General features: G+C 46.6%; 1 protein-coding gene across 1 annotated transcript in view; it reads left to right on the top strand.

The window, feature by feature from the left end:
• Positions 1-17,592, top strand: part of SMAD6 (SMAD family member 6) — a 79,767-nt gene that overhangs the window by 12,461 nt on the left and 49,714 nt on the right. The window lies entirely within an intron of this gene.

Below are 17,592 nucleotides of genomic sequence, written 5' to 3'. Positions count from 1 at the left end.
TAATGGTCTGAGATTCAGAATTAGTGCAGGAACTCCATTCCTATTCTGCAGTGTCGTGGAGACTGTATGATAAAATCACCCACTGCTAGAAGATCCCATTCAAACCTTGACACAGATGGGTGAGTTAAGAATGGTCTCTAAGCTCCAGATATTGCATAATACAAAGAACAAACGGGGAGGTTCAGATTTAATGTAGTTTCATATACTGCCCCGGTGAACATTCACATCCTGCATTAACTGTTGTGTTTCAGGGCCTAGCGTGCAAACCCTTGCTCAGGGGAGCAGAATTTACTCCCCCATACAGTCCTATCAAAGTCGCTGAGCAAGAGTTGCCTTAATTAGACCCATAAGCCCTGCTTCTGGAACTAGCTGCTCTCCACCCAGTGCAGAACCCCGCAGAATTTAATGGGGCTTCATGTAGGCCCAGAGGTACACTCACTGGCAAGATTAGGTAGGCTCAGAGACTTAGATAGCAAGCTGCTTTGGACAGGCACCAGGGTGCAATCCCATGTAATCCATCCCTGGTGTAACTCCATTTATTGTAGTAGAATGGGGGGCCAAACCATTCTTTCAGCTTGTAAGTTCAGGGTGGGAAGAAACTGTTGGTAAGGCTCAGACCTAGTTTTCATGCCAAGACTGACATATTACAGTGGACGGTGAAGCTCAGACAGCAGGGATAAAATGCTGGAGGAAGGGCTGGCAAACTTCATATTCTACCCAGGATGCTGTTCACCCCTGTAGTGAGCATCCTTTGATCATTCTTTTGTAGCATCTCACAAATCAGATGTAACCCCCCTTTCCTCCCCTGGTTACTCAGGAGCAGGCAACACGCCCCTGTGTGCACAGGCGTCTGATGTTGACAGAAAAGGAGATCCTGAGTATCCCAGTGGTGATGTTGGGTAGGTGGGAATCCTCGATCCAGCCCTCGGCTGCAGTCCTTTCACTTGTAAAGGAAAATAAAATTGGTGGTGCCTCCACCTGGCTAGGCCCTGTCCAAGCTGGGAGCCCCAGTAATAAACTAAGCTAAACTGTGCAGTGGGTCGAAGTCAAAAACACCAATGATAAACAATGTACATTTAGATTCAAGCGAACACACCTTTACTTAACCATGACAGAACAGACTGAGATTCAGTGTCACCGCTCATTGAAATCAGCAGCGGGCCGTTCAATAAATCAGTCAACAAATATCGTTTACAGTCGTCAATTCAACTTATCTCACGTGCATTGACACTGCCACCATTTACCCCGCCCCAGAGTGTAGACTCCTCTGGGTTTCCGAGTTCGAACCCCTTCCTTGCCTGGCCGCTTGAAGAGCTTGACGCTGGAGACAGCGCTCGGTCGGTCCAGTGAATCGGGCCAGCCAAGGCAACAAGCTGCACACCTGCTTTGCAGCCTGGAGTTGTTTTAACCAACTGCCAGCAACCCTGGCCCCCGGCTCAATGAGAAGCCCACTCTGCCTCTTTACAGACTCAGCCAACCCCGCCAAGTCTCTTTGCTGTGCCCCCTTCCCTTGCAAGTACTTTCCCAAGCAAGGGTGGTGGTTACTCACAGGGCCTTCACTGCAGCCCACCTCAGTCAGCTCTGGGCATCGCAACAGTCTCTGCCCTGGCTCCAGTGAAACCGCCGACCACCTCTGAGGCTCTCTGCTTTGATCACAGCCCCAGCCCGGCTCTCAGCAGCAGCTTCTGGCTTCCTAGCAGCAGCTCCTGGTATGGACAGAGCTCCCCCAAAGCAATCTCAGCTCCTCTCCCAAAATGGAGCCCACTGCGTGCTGACCCTGTCCTCGCTGGTAGAGGAAGTCTCTTTCTTTCTTTTTCCCAAGGCAGGATTGCAGCACGCAGGATTTTCCCGTCTGGAACGCTCCCAGTTAAGTTCAGAGGCCCCGCTAGTGAAGGATGCGACACACAGAATTCATGTCCATTAGGTCAACTTGCCCATTCCTCTGCCAGTGTGAGACTGCCCCTCGCAGTATGTTCTCTAGTGCAGGACTAGTTTGCTAGTCCCAAGCGGTGGCGTGTGAGTTTGATGTTCCAGCCATTCACTTCACAGCAGTTTTTTAGACAGTGGTTCATGAACCAATAAAGTCCGGGAGCTGCTGCTCTACTTCTTAGGGCTCCTTGGCCAGGTAGTATTGTTCTATCATATCTACTTGTTGTTGGTCCACAATTACATCTCTGAATTCTAGGCTTCTGGGAGCAGTTACTTTTCATTCGTCGTGGTAGCGGCTGTTCCTACAACTCCCATGGAGTGCAGTAATTAGAGATTAGCCGTGTTGGTTTAGTTCAGTGACAAGGCGAGCACAGATTGGGAAGGCTCAGTTTTTAAATATGACAGAAAGTATGAGCTTTCCTGTTCTTAGTTTTCTTAATCCCCATTTTACTGATTATTGGGTTTACAGACATGCTTAAGATCAGCAGAGAATTGCGGCTCCCCCTAGGGGACTGAATGATCAAAATATCAGTTGAGTTGCTACTCCCTTTATAATAGTGTCAGGAGATCCCCTCTCTGCCCATGTCAAAGAGTTTATCGCAGGCGTTGGGTGGATTTCTTAGGATGTTTAAATGGTTCCATGCTACACGGCATTTTGAAGAGGTTTACACGGTGTTGGTTGGCACTGTAGCGCAATAATAATTTAAAGCTCTTCTCCCTTATGTATTTTTCATTATCATTGCCCTCGAGGATTCTTTTGACACAGTTCAATCTGTCTTGGTGTTTCTGCGTACTGAATCCAACGTGTCTGATGCCAATTGTCCATAGCAGGAGAAAACTGTCTTGATAGTGGAGAGTTGGATTGTTTTGCGTTGCACTGTAATAAATATGTGTTTGCAATTACTAACCAAGATTCCTAGTGCTATGTACACATTCATAATGCTTCGGATGTCCCTAGCTTTTATGGCAACGTGATAATAGCCATTAATTGCATCAGCAGAGTTTTAGAAACAGAGTTCCTATGAATGGTGTGTTTTTAGTTTCTGTTTTACCTGAGTAGGGCATCTGGAAGGTTTTCTGCAGTAGAAGAGATATTTTAACTTTTACTTGAACAACATGATAACATGTGACCAGGGTTGCACTGAAATTGGATACCTTCTCTCCCACGGCGTAGTTTCAAATGGGGCAACTCTTAATAAGAGTCTGGAGCTAGGTGATTTATTTTCCCTCAGTGGCCATGATTACAGACAGAGGATAGGAATTTCATTGAAGTTAACCCGTGCGTGTTGTCAGCTGGGAAGTGAAAAATGTAACTTAGAACAATGCAAGTGCGGTATTTTGGTCTTTTTAGTTTCCGTTGTAACTTACATATATGCAATGACATATAAAACTTGTGTCTGCCGTGCCTTCTCTGTGTATCTAAGGAACTGAAGTGTGCATTTAACTCCTGTTCCAAAAATAAGAAAACTTTGGATCTAGCATCAAGCCACTACTATTTATTACTTTAGCTTTGATCACCAAAAATGCTTTTCCTACTAAAAAACCACAAAATTCAGTTTCTGGGTAACAAAGAGATCCATTCTTCACTGTTGTTAGTTTAGCTGATGAACTTCTAGCCAGGAAGTTTTAGCAAGAAGTCAAATGGTTATCTCTGTAAAACAAAACCAAACCCCTCTGGCTTTTGAACTTGACCTTATTTTCATGAACTCAGTATTGATCCTAGGACTCTGGAAAAGTCTTTAATGAACCAGCAAATGCACTATAAAAATTGCAAAGTAGGGGTGGCTTCATCATAGCCTGGCAAAGGGAACCCAAAAACAAATCTCATCTTTATTCTTGATCAAAAGCCTTCTTAAGATTGCACTGGAAAAAAACCAGACATTTATCAAACTATAAAGAAATCTTCTTAAATGTATTGTGCAAAATGTTAACATGTTTGTTCAGTGCAAATACGCACAACAGTGGAATCCCTGGACCCTCCCTCAGCTAGGGCTTAAAACATTTTGGTCACTGAAGTAAATCTTTTATTCTGGGATAACCCTGTGCCAAGCATACCTTCCCATGAGAAAGCAGCCCAGAGTCTGGAGCCTGGGCTGCTGCTTTTGGTTTCTTGATAAGATATGACAGGTTTTGAAGATTAAGATTGCTGAGAAAAGGCAAATACAAATGTTTGGTTCCAAAGTCTCCAGTCTCTGAGTTCAAGCAGCAGCAGATTTAGGGTTAGGGAGTATAAAGAGAGGTCACATATTTTCCTCACTGGATTTATTTCCCCTGCTGTGTATTATTACGGCTGGTTGTTATGGGTCTGTGCTGAAGAGGGCTGGAGGGGATGCTGACCCTGCAATGCTCTGAGCACATCAGTGAGATTTGTACACATGCTTAAGTTAAGCAAATGCTTAAATGCCTTCTTGGATCAGGACCAGAGCGCTCAGCCCTTTTCAGAATCAACTCATCTGCACACAGACTCATGGACGCACGCCCATGGCGAGCAACATGTAGCTCAGTCATGACAATGGGCGTGTGGTTGGCCCGGTCGAAACGTTGGTGAGAAGGACTCGAGTGTTGCTGGAACCGCTCCGTGCGAGCAGTCCCCAGCTGCAGGCCTGGATTCTGGGAGTCGTCGTGCGATGTACGGCAGGGTGTGTTTGCTGCAGTGCACGTCTGAGCGGATGCTCAGTATGAAGACAAGTGAAGTCCAACCCTACCACGTGCAACCTTCTGTACTCGGCAGAAGTTCGTCTCCAACCCTCAGCTTGCCCACTCCCTAACTCTCAAGTCAAAGGGCGGAACGGGCTGGGGTGACACCTAGTGCTGTTCTCTCATGTCAGTGAAGCTCATAGCCAGGCTTCCCCTCGCCCTGCCGCGCCTGCTCTCCTGCTGCGAGGCATGGGGAGCTAGGCAGCCATGCAGCAGCACTCTCATTAATGCCCCGCTTGCTACTATTTACCTTGCACTTGTGCATGCAACACTGCATGGAGCCGAGCGGCATCACACCCTACCTGACGGCAGAGAGGAAACCTCCAGACTGGAGCCGCAGTGCCGCACGCTCCTGGATCCTTGCAGTCCTGTGGGGAGAAGCTGGGGCCTGTAGACCATTGGGGGGGAGGTGCTAGTTCAAAGGGCAAAAAGCACCAACAGCCCACAATAAAAACCTCAACCACGTGACTCAGCATTGATGGAACATTTGTAGTAATTTCCCCCCCAGACCCTTGGCTCCTGTAGGAAAGGCCAAGAAGCAGCTGTACCCGTTAGACTTGCCTGGCGTGCAGCGGTCTGAGCTGTTGTGGAAATTGGCTCTTTACTGCGGGGCCATGCTGAAGCAGAGGGAACCGTGCAGTAGGCGCTGTGTAGGATGGTCCATGGGGCAATGGAATTTTCTCCCCTTCCCTATGTCCCTGGGCACTGTGGGATGCCTTCTCCTGCACGGCCCATTTTTTAAAGCTCATGAAATAGACCCCATCGCCCGTCATTTCGTTACTCTCCACTCCCAAGCACACAGCAGGCTGTACATCAGCGCAAATGTCTGTCCAGCTAACCAGCTGCAATAAATGAATGTGAACTGTGACCCTGAGTTCTGGTGTAGCCGGGATGTCAAGTCCTCCCGGAGTCTTTGGACACTTCTGTGCTATCTACAGGAGGAAGAGTAGTGGCTGTGTTGGGGGTGTGGCTGTAGCTTTCCAGTCCCCTTCTTTTAGAAGTTTGCATCTCTAGGATTTCAGCCGCAAATCTGACTTCCTGACGGCTCGGTCTGTCACTCAGTTCTCATTCCTTCATCAGACTAAGTCCCCGGTGGCCCAAATCCTGAAAGGTGCTGAGCATCTGTCGCTTCGAGGACCTTCAGCAGGAGTTACAAATGCTCAGGCACCTCTGAAGAGCTTACTCTGAGTACGGACCAAATCCCTCTTCTTCCCCTGGCTTTCAGTGGAGACAGATTGTCCTTTGAATGGGCTCAAAGCTAGTCAGCGTGGTGATGTGCCCCTAGCTTCACCCTTCTTTCCAAGTAACGCCCCCCACTCCTAGGAGCCGAGCATTGTCACCTACGTCCTCTCAATATGAAGATTCCCATTCAAAGGTTCTGAGCCCAGTTCACTGGATTGTGGTGCTTGGGTTTTCTGGAATATCAGTCCCTTAGCGGCTTTAATTTGCCTGCCCGGGCTAGGGGATGTCATCTAGTGGGTAGACCCATGGGTTGTGAGTCAGGACTCCTGGTTTTTATTCCTGGCAGGGTCAGTGACTCACAAATTCCCTTTCGCTTTTCTGTGCCTTTGTTTCTCCATCTATAAAATGGGGCTAATAACATACTTCACAGGGACCTCATGTTCATTAATGATTCGAAAGCATATTGATCTGCTTGGGGGAAAGGTGCAAAATATTATTGTCTGTGATATTATTCATGGCAGACTAAAGCCTGGCGTACTCAGCTGTCCTTCAGGGGCTTCAGGAGCAAGCAGAGGGCTTAGGATGTTAGATTCCTTTGGCACAACAGTAGAAGGGCATAAATATTAGATGGAGAAACAGGCTGGCATCAGCTTTGTAGTAACAATGGGTGAAATTCACTCCTGTGCAGGGGGCCATGAGACTTAAGTGGTGCTCTGGAGTGAATGTAACCCAGTGCGCATACACTGTGCCGGACTGGGATTGGTCTGCGTGCCTCCACTGAAAATGTTGAGTGAATAATGTGCAGTACCCAGCTCCAGGCAAGAGTCAGTGCCAAGTGTCTGTGAAGCCCTTTTTCCTCCAGATGAGCAGCTAGTCACCACAACGTGTCTCATGTGTCACTATGTGCCTGCTCATTATTTCTCTCTTAATCGGGGGGTTGTATAAATCTTTGTGCAGAAAGTCTATTGTGCTTACAGAAATTCCTTTGAAAATCGTGTTTGCTGCTGCAGAGTTCTAACCCTGTGTGTCAATATTGTCCAAAGGGAAACTTTATTCCCTTACGTTGGCTGTGGGTGCATGTGCATATGTGATGAGGTATACAGAGCCAATGCAGTTCTGTTTTAGTTTGTACTATGCCATCCTGCATAATCTGTGGGCCCAGTCTCGTAAAATGTTGCCCTCCCTCAAGCCCTGATTGGAGTCACTGTTCTTATATGGACTGCTGGAGCTAATATTCCGACTCAGGAGACACTAAGCACCTTGCAGATTCAAGCACAGTACATCAAAGCTATTTAGAGTTAAATAATACGTAAAAGCAAAGGTGGTGGTGGTGGGGAGTTAAGAGTTACAAGAATGGGAGAAAAGATGAGTTATGGGCTGAGAATTGTAATGAACTGGAGCGGCGGCAGATAGGGAGATAGACAGGAAAGCAGCTGCAGATGTCAGGAGCTGAAAAGGAGAAAGCTCTTGCGTTAACAGTAGCAGATTTTGTAGGAACAGAGCAGGTAAATGCAGCAAAAAATTTTCTGCACATGTTCTTCCAGATTTTTAAATTATTCACTTCGGCTGCGTTCACACCCCTGCTAAGTTTGCTTCCCATAGACGTTCTAGTGAATGAGTGTGCTGGCAGGAATGTGTATCTGAAACGGTGACGGTTAAGTCAGTCCCGTGAGAATGTCCGTGAAAAGCAGATTTCAGCTTCGGGATCGTGGATATTCACGACATCCTTTTTTAGAGGGTCATGGTCTCCAGTGAGGCAGCAGAAACTCCACCATGTGGCCTCCTTGCCTCCACTCTCAGCAGCTCCAATGTCAAATGCTCGCAACAGACAAAGAATTAGTTGTGGAAATTAACGAACACTTTGAATAAGGAAGAGAGTCTAGAAAATACAGCTCTGTTTGCAGATGGCTCACAAATAGAAAGAGGGGAGATTTGTCAAATAAATGGTTTGTTACACATTATTCACTCCACACGAACGGGAAGGGACAGAGAGGGGAGGCAAACACTAACCTAGCAGAGGAATAAGGAATGGAATAGAGAGAGATTGGCTATGAGGCAACTTGGAGGAAATCCATGGAGGGCCCTGTCAATGGCTGGAAAGCCAGGGCATTTGTTTGATGATGGGGATGACACTTCGGTGGATGTGTGAATGGGACAGCAGAAGTTGGGAGGCTGTAGAAATGGAATTATTCTAGTGGTCAAGAGGGAATACACCCTGAATTACAACTCAAAAGAATACTGAGCAATTCCCTTAGCACAAAGCAAGGGCATGATATTTTTTGCTTTCAGCAAGCATTTAGGATAAATGTAAGAGAACATATTTTGAGGCCCAACGGACTGGAGAAATGAATACCCACTGTCCAACCCTCTACCCCCCCAAAAAAAAGACTGCCAAGCTTTGTGCTAAGAAGGAAATTTATGAAGATCTTCTGTGTTAGGAGTATGAAAAGAAAAAAGCCTATAAATATGTGAAGCGGATGTGTGTGGAAACTGGGCAAACATTAACCTTTCCAGGTTTGAAGAGAGATTGTGAAATTATCTGTTAATAGAAAAACCTGATATTATTTTAGGGAATTTCTTGTTGTGAGTGAAACATTTGTTTCTGTAGTGGTCCCTGCTAACGTGGGAGTGCAGCTTCCTCCTCTTGCAGTTGTTTTCCTCTGCTTTTGGGGATTGTGGCAGTAGATGAAATCATACTTTGCACCAGACTCTCCATTACTCTGTGTAGGCCACAGGCACTGCTCCCTGAGTTAGGCCTTGATCCTGTAATTTACCATATACAGCAGACTGCTGTGCTCTGGGGCCCTTTGATTGAATTGGGCCTCGATGCAACTGGGCGGTCTGCACGTGCTTTGTCGTCTGCAGGATCAGAGTCTTAAACAGTAAAATTATAGGTCATTTAAAAAAAAAGGCACAAATTCATTTTGCAGAAGCAAATGCATATGTGTGCATCCAGGTTAATCGCAGACAGATGTTTATTTGGGCCTGCAATGTTTTCTTTTTTCTTTCATATTTTACTTCATCTTAGTTGGCATGTCTCCGCACTCTGAGCAGTCTATAACAATCAGAGCTCGGCTAAAAAGTTTTCTTGTCAGGGTAGTGTGTTCATTGCCAAGAGCTACTTCTTTGATGCAAAAAAATACATCCTGGAGGTGCTTTGTCAGATGTTTTTATATTAAATATTTTTCCTCCATAGTCCTAGTTTGCCAACGGGAAATAAAGTGCATCTATTTTCCAGTTTACTTTAGAAAATAATTCTTGGCTTCTTTCCCCAGTTGCCCATACAGCTCTATAAACCTTTAAATTAAAATTACAGAGCACGATTGAGCAATGCCATTTCCCAGTGAGTTGAAAAAAACCCAACCCAAAACAGTAACGTTACCTTCACTTTGTTTTTGTTAATACGAAACTTTTTACCATGTCTGGAATTGACATCAAAGCCATCCCTTGCATACAACAAGGTGAATCACTGTTCAGATAACTAATTAATCTTTAAAAGGAAAGTTAGGGAAAGTCTGTGGTATGGCATGATTAATATTTTGGAACATGCAGGTGGCAGGGAAATCCAGGTGTTGTAGTTTATTTTACAGCCAAAGTTTAAAGTCTTTCTGGATCGACATTAAATACACCAAAAACCAACAGGTTTAAATGAAGATACCGATGTGCATCTGGACTGGATTTAGAATTGTCCCTACCTCCGTAGGTGGCCTAGATGACAACTTTATGAATGAAATTTGTTTTCTAAGGGAAGGCTAAAAAACCAACAGCAGAGTATGCAGCTTGATTGGCTTTTAGTCACACAGAAAGAGAGTCCGTTATATTCGTGTAGGAATAAGGAAAATAATATAATAAAGGATGGTCCATTAGCACCAAGTTAATGTGCGGTGAAAACATTGTCCAGAACCATGGATTTAAGGAATATAACCTGGTATATGATTTGCAAATGGAAGGAAAAGCTCCCAAGAGGAAGTTGAATGTCATATGCCCTGTAATCTGCAGGCTGCAGAAGATAATTCCTGTGAACAGTTACTACATTTAAATATTGCAATACAATATTGCAATCGCAAAAAAAAAAAAATTAACCCTGCATTTGTGTCTGCAGTCGTTTGTACATGCGTGTCACTTTTCACACAGTATTTGCAGATGAACATTTAAGGCCTCCTCGGATTGAAGTCCGTGAGAAAATTCCCATTGATTTCAGTGCGAGCAGGATCAGAGCCTGGGTTGAGGTCACGTGGGAAATGTAGGCCTTAGTGTCAGGCGTCTGAATGGAGAAGAAATTCAGCCAACAGATCAGCAATTGCAGAAGAATTTCTAAGGTGAGTTACACCTGTTCATTAAAAAGCCTGCCTGGTTATGGGCCTTACTGCAGCCTTCAGCTCTTGGAAATAAACCTGAATTGAGCCAGGTTAGTCGCCAATGGAAGGTGGTGCCTTTTCGAAATAATCATGTAGAAGGTGTGGGACTAACAGAGTATTCCACCATGGATGCAGTAAAATACTCGTATGTAATGAAAGGACAATTAACTCTCCAGCTCTCGGTAACAACAAGTAAAGTTTATTGTTCTCAGATCGTCTGCCTTTTACATGGCGAAAGGCAGTAATCACATAATCATATTGGCTTCCCGAGAAGGGCATTTTCCAGGCTGGGATGAGGGAAAATTTCCCTGGCTGTGACATCACAATGTCAGGTATGCAGAGACTGCGCTTGCCGAACGGCTGGAAGGGAACTAAGCCCAGAGTAACATTCTTCCCACCTTTGTTTTAGTGCAGCAGAGAGAGGCACCTGGAGGAAGACCATGGCATGGACCTGTATATTGTAGAGGCCATGCCCACAGGGCATCTTGTTTCCCCCAGCACTCTCCGAATGCCATACAGTAGCCATGCATGGTGCTTTACAGGTAACTAAAAGACCCTTTCCCTGTCTGGAGGAGGTTATTTAATCAGTCCTTTGTACCCTGGGGCCAAAGTACGGTTAAAATAGTTCTCCGACAGATTTTCACACAGATTCCACAGTAGGTGTGCATGTGCGACTGGGTGCTTTTTGAATAACAGTGTCTGTTGGGGGCCACACCTGCATCTTAGGTTATAAAGAGAGGAGCAGCCTCAACACCGCTCAGTTCCTTGCTAGCAATGGTGACTGGGAGGCAGAACCCCACAGCCTCCGAGTTACTGTTAGTTGATTATTATTTACCTAGATTCGTTTGGTTACATTTTATTTAATCCATTGGTTTAAAAAAGCCTAGCTATTTCCCTCACCCTCTTGTGCAGGGCGTAGACTCCCCTGTTCGTAGGTCCACACCGGCCGAAATTAAGTCTCTAGGGTTCAGGATTAGTCCATCCTCGACACAGCAATGCCATAAATAATGGGCACTCTTATGTGTAGGAGAAGTTCAGTGTGCAAATCCTCTCGACGTGTGCTCAGAAGGCAAGAGACGCTAGAGTGAAGCTGCATCTCTGAGAAAGATCAGTGTAGACGTCTTCCGATCCAGGCAAGCAACCAGAGACACCCCTCCCCCCACAGGGTCAGTCACAGTGCCTGGTGCCTCAGTGAGTGATTCAGACATGTATCTACAGCTCCCGTCGACTTCCATGGGATGCCCAGGGACCATGTAGAATGAAATCGTGTACCTTGCCACCTAATTCCAGATCATTTTAAAACTGCTGCACCGTTGTGCCGCAGAATCCCAGCTGTGATTTACGAAGAAATAAATGCTCTAGTCTTCCAAACATGAACTCAATGTGAATTGGTGCAGAGATGGCTGTCTTGAGTTTGGAGACAGCCGGAAACAATAACTCCAAGAGCATCTTGTCTTTCAATCGAGCTCATTTGTCTAATCAAAAAGACATTGGCTCAGATAGGTGAAATATCTGATATGGGCAATATTCGGGGACCGCCATTCCCTTATGAGTAACTTATTGAGGTGAAGGTTCACTGCTTATTTTAGAAGAAACACAAAAGTTGCCCCTCCTTTTCCCCTTACCTGGAATTGGAAGCGTGTTTTAATACTTAGCAAGAATGTTTTCCATGTAGAAGTTCTCTGAGTAAGTACAACATCCAGATAAAGTGTGTTTTTGTCTCTGTTTCATTGAGTAGTTATGATGTTTGACCTTGAATCACAGAATAATCATAGCCCTTATTTCTCCAAGCTGCTATGCATCACACTTAAAAAGGAAATCTCAGAAAATAAACAAGTTATTTAAAAATAAATTAATTTAGTCTTTCTAGCCAAAACATTACAATCTTGCTTCTTGTTAGGAACTGGATATGACTTTCTAGGTAGTAAAAACATGTTTGATGTAACTCCCGTTGTGTGTTTTAAACAGTACATATCTGATGGGACATCTTTGCTTGAACTTGACTTTTTTCTCTCTCTGTGTGATTTGCTTTTTAAAAAGACTTGCTGAATGCTAGAGATAACTAATTTATGACCTTTGAAATTAGTGAATGGTATGAAGGAGAAATTCTGGCTTCTGATGAGAACGGGTAGGGAGAAGTCAGTATTCAAGAGTTGCAGTGATAGATTTTTTGTTTTGTTTTGGTGCTTTGATGAACAGAGGTGTTTATAGGCTTGATTCATCACTGAGTTACTAAGGTTTTCCACAGAACTAACTTATTAAAAGTATGGAGTTCACTGAAACGATTGAAGTCTGTAGATTCGGTATTCATCAAAGGCACCTCCTTTCCTGGAAGCCGATACCTAACTCAGCATTTCACCTCTGGAGGCTGCTCAAGTCTAAAAGGGGTGTGCGGTGTGGGAGCGGGAGATGTGTTTTAGTAAGGAAAAAAAACCCAACAAAAATCCCTCCTCCTAAGACAAACTGGAAAGAAAAAAAAACTGAGTTCAGGAAAACATCCACCGTTCTTCAGAGATCCCGATAGTTAACCCTGCTTCTCGGGAACACTGGATATTTGTGTGGGTTTTCCTGGGCTGTTCCGCAGCTGACAAGTACAGGCCTTACCAAATCTGTCTGTGCTGCCTAAAACTTTGAACTGCCTAGCTTCCCTGGGACCATAGGCTCAATCTGCTGGCAGAGTAGGCTTGGCTCTTCGTTGTTCCAAAGCATTTTGGGTTGGAGGGGACTACAGACATGTGCCTGGCTGTTTGTATCCCCACCCCCATGCTAGATCACGCCCTGCCCTGGTTGGTGTGCGAGTCGGGGAAGAGAAAGCGTGCAGTCCTAGTCCTCTGTGCAGGGTCTGCTCTAAGTTTGTGCCTTCACTGGGGCCGGGCTCTCCAGAGGGGATGAGCAGAGACCGGTTCCACTGCCACGGCGGGGCAATGAGAGGAGCTGGCTTCAGGTGGGGGAATATATGCTGCACCCTTTTAAAGGGCGTAGCAGCGACTTCACTCCCAGGAGCGCTGTGTTTGAGGCATAGTGCACCCTGGGTGCCTCCACCACCCATTCCCAGTGCCAGTCACGTGGGCTAACTGCAGTGTAGACGTAGCCTGACTTACTGTTTTATTGGTTCCCTTTGCTAGGATCCTCAGCCATGTGATGATGTGCTTTCTGGCCTTCATTACACATGGCCTCAGTCCACAGGGCATCAGTCCAGAGAATTTTTTTCCTTTCCTTTAATATCAAGGCAGTGTTTATTATTCCCCTTCGGTCACATTGGCCAGAAAAGTGGTCCAGTGTGCAGATAGCCTCAGAAATGTTTTGCCCCCAAGAGGCAAAGAATTGCAGAACGATGGGAGCCACACGTAGAGAAAGGGATGTCACCAGCTTCGTTTTCTCTAGCCAGGACAAGCTCTGTGTGTAAAACCCCGGCTTTAGCTAGCTAGAGCTCTCTCCCAGCAGCAGCTGCATTTCCTGTCCCTTAGAGCTCACATTCCTGCCTCAGGCACTTCCCGCAGAAAGAGGGTCTGGGGGCTAATCCGAAGAAAGCATTACTGGGGGGGCTAAGTACCTGGACAGCTGTCAGACCGAAATGAGGGCTGGAGTGATCTGCTGTGATAAGAAGAGTTGTGCAATGAGCCACCAGCACTAAGGCTCAAACTGCTGTTTGGTTTTCTTGTAAGTATAAAAATATTTTGCATGGAAATGCCTGTCTTGGCTGACCTCCTCCGAAATTACTAAATGCTGAATTTTAATGGCCTGGACAGCTTCTTGGTTTGGAACAGTGATTAGACCATGTCCAGTGATAAAACACTGGAACATGTTAACAGCCTGTTCCGCTAGCACCCCCCCTCCTTGCTGTATTTTCTTGGTTTGTTGCCCTGGATGGGAAGCCGAATGGCAGTTTAGTTAGGCAGAAAGGGAGTTCAGTTTGCGAAAATATTGACTGCCTCAGACCTGGAAATAGATACAGTTTAAAATACCCCCCCACAGTCAGCCAGCCGCTCTGCTCAACTTCCTCTTAAGTGTGTTTGTAAAAACATCTGAAGTCAGTTTGCCCCCAGCGTTGGAGCCACTGGGGTTTGAGCACACAACAAGCTGTTGGTTCACAGATCTATTGGCAACACTGCCCTCTCTGGCCCAGAAAACTTGGGGTTCAAGTCTGACATCAGGGCGTTAGGTCGTGCCCTTGTCTGTCTCTGCAGTGCAGCAACCAAAGGGTGCCAGCCTTCAGTGAGCTATTGAGCGGAGTTTTCTGGTCACTGTCTAAGTGGAGCTAAACAAACATCCCACGCTGTGTGTCCTGACTCGGGAGCCACCTTCATTGCCAGGCCTGTGTTCCCTCGTGTTCTCGTGTCTAAAGCTGGGTGTCAGATTTGCTGGGCACAGACTGTCTGCCATGCTGACCCGTGCAGTTGCTCTACTCGCGTCGTGAAACGCCTTGGTTTGTAATGCACATTCTGTATGAAAGGTGCTGTGGAAAACCAAATAGTCAAAGTCTCCGCTGATGTCAGTGGGAGGCACCCGCTGAACTCACTGGAACAGCAGAGTATCTGGCTCCTTCTCAGATCCATTTTCTCTGACGGGAGAAATCCTGTCTTCCCATGCTTTTCCGGAGGGCAAAGGGCCATCGGGCTGCAGGACCAGTGTGGTTCTGCTGGGTTAGCATTCGCAGGGGCTGCAGATGGGGCATGCATCCCCATTGTAGGGTGGGACCCGGCTGCAAGTGCTTTTCTTGTTGGCAGAAGGGGCCTCGAGGCAGGGGTGGGACGGGACGGTGCTGGCAGATCCGGTGCGAGGTGGATGCTCTGTTCTTTTCTGCATGGGAAGGGAAGGACTAGAACCACGGAGGTTACTCCAACTGTTAGTCTGACGTAGCAGCCTCAGGGTAACTCCGCCACCTCTTCACACTCAGGTGAGCGGATTATTCGCTGCCGTCCTAGCCTCCAGCCCCGTTACTCAGGCACAGAGGGTTTTGCCTTAAGAGAACATCCGACAGGTGAAAGGCTCGATGGCATCGTAGCGGGAAAGCGTTGGAAACTTACCTTCTGTTCAGCTGAATTGTGGCGTTCCCCTGTGGATGCTAGGACACTGGTGTGCCTGAATAAACTGTGCGACCACCTGGGGCAGTTCAGTGGCAAATGGCGCTGGAACTGATGTTCTTCGACCATCTGTCAGTAACGTTCATTGGAAGGATGATTTGAGTGTGTGGGTTAAGGGCGCGTCTTCACGCGCAGTGCTACGGTGCAGCTGCACCGCTTTAGTGAAGCCGCTACTACGCCGATGGGAGAGCTTCTTCCAGCAGCGTAGTTAATCCACCTCCCTGAGGAGCGGTAGCTGTGTTGACAGGAGAAATTCTCCCGTCAGCATAGCGCTGTCTACACCAGGGGTTAGGTCGCTATAACTACGTGTGGATTTTTCACACCCCTGAGCAATATAATTATAAGTCTGTAATGTAGTGTACGGAGAAAAGTCTGTAGTGTAGGCCTGGCCTGAGGCTATGTTGCAATGGGATTTATGTTGCCTTGTGCTGTGTGCAGTGCAATGGGGATCAGTTCTTATTAAAACCATTTCCTTTCCTTTCCCATTGTCGTGGATGACCAGGAAGTGTGTGTATGACTTTGAAGTCTACCGGATCTGTGCATCTTACCCAAAGCTACAACGTGTCCCATACTAAAAAAAGAGCTTGGAAGGCAGACACCCTATCCCTAACTGCATTGCCCTGCTCCTGAGGAGAAGATCGGATGGAAGGAGAATCATCATGTTCTTGCTGTTGGTTTTCTTGGTTCTTTTTTTCTTATTTGCATTGCAGCTAGAGAGAGGCAACACCAGAATGTTTGGTCTTGGGAAGCCACAGCTGAGCTGTGGAGTTGATTGGTTTGAGGTCTCCCACCATTGAGCTAGCTCCACGAGACGGGAGCTCCTCCTCTCTTTCCCTACCTCCATTCCTGCCATTCCCCCGCCCTGCTCCATCCTTTCCCAGAACAATCGACTGTCTGCCTGACTATTCCCGCCCGCCGCCTGAACTCAGCAACTCCTGTTTACTCTCACAGCTGCCATTCACACCAGTGACTCTGTGTGGCATTTTCCATCGCAACGGGCCTCCGAGTCTCAGCTGAGCTGGCTGTAGACTTGCAATCTCACGGACCTGCTTCATTGATTTGGGAGGATTCCACTGCCCATACCCTGACTTTACAGGTTTGGGCCATCTCTTGTCAGAAGGACTCTTCGGAGGCAGGGGAGGGACATGTTCCTCTTCCTTTTCAGCAACAGCCTTTGGGGAGGAAGAGTAGGCACGAGTCTTTCTCCTGCTGCAGGACACATGTTGATACGACACAGCTGCATTCCCCAGGGCATCACGCCCTCCTGCGCTGTAGAGCCCTCTAATGAATTCCCTCTTACCTGGCCTGTAGGTTACCTGGGAGGGCAGTAGCCTGTGTCTAATTTTGGTCACATACCTAGTATTAACTAATGTGATTTCAAAAAGAACAAAACCCTTAAAAATCTGTATATTGTCCAAGAGGAACCTCATCTGCCTCAATACCTGGGTCTGGGAGCCGGTTCTTCAGCAGACGCGTAGAGATGTAGCAGGGGGTGTATCAGGTTTATCTACATAGCACCCCGAAGGAGGCCTAGTTTGAGAGTTGAGATTTTTTCCAGGGTAAAAGCCAAAGAATGCTAAAGCCTTTGTTTATAAAAAAAAAAAAAAAAAGAGAGTTGACTAATTTCTTTGTTTTTTAAACACAGTTTGTTTCAAATAATTGCCTGTTTTTTAAAAAAAACCCGAACATTTCTTGATGGAAAAGAAGGGGTTGACGACAGGCCGCACAGATAGTAGTGTGTGTGGGGCGGAAAGGGGGTGTATACTTCTGAACAGTGGAGTCAGATCTTCAGCTGATATAAACTGGATCAGCTCCAATCAGTGGGGATAGGTTGATTTACACCAGGGGAGGTTCTGGCCTCGGAAGGTGCCAGATTGACATACGTGCTGATCTGCAGCACTGCGCCTTCCTTCCTTCCTTTTTCCTTTTCATGACTGTTGCAAAAAGTGGCCCTCAACAACTGAGCACATGTTCCCCATTCTTGTCAGAGCATTCAGGCAAGCGCCTGCTGTGGAGTCAGACAACGGTCTGTTTGTGAGACGGTACGCCGGGAAAATGGGAGTTTGTCTAGTTCAGAGAATGACTCGGTTGAGTCATGCTTTCCAGCTCTGAGCCTCAGTAATCTGTGAACATCCCCGGCTGCTCCCGGCAGTGCACGTGGAGCAGAGAAGGCAAACATTGACAGCTGGGACTGTAAACTCCCCTAGCCCTATTATAGTCACTTCTGAATGAATGACAAGTTATCCCTGTTCATTAGGGCTAAACGCTGCCTTTGAGAACACATATACAGCTTCCATCCAGGCCCACAGGAGCAGCACACATAGACATAAAGGCAGAATTGG

This window comes from Emydura macquarii, unplaced genomic scaffold (genome assembly GCF_026122565.2).
Source record: "Emydura macquarii macquarii isolate MOO-44397 ecotype Brisbane River unplaced genomic scaffold, CSIRO-AGI_Emac_v2 contig_1644, whole genome shotgun sequence".
Classification (NCBI taxonomy): Eukaryota; Metazoa; Chordata; order Testudines; family Chelidae; genus Emydura; species Emydura macquarii.
This window is presented reverse-complemented; position numbering and strand designations above follow the sequence as displayed.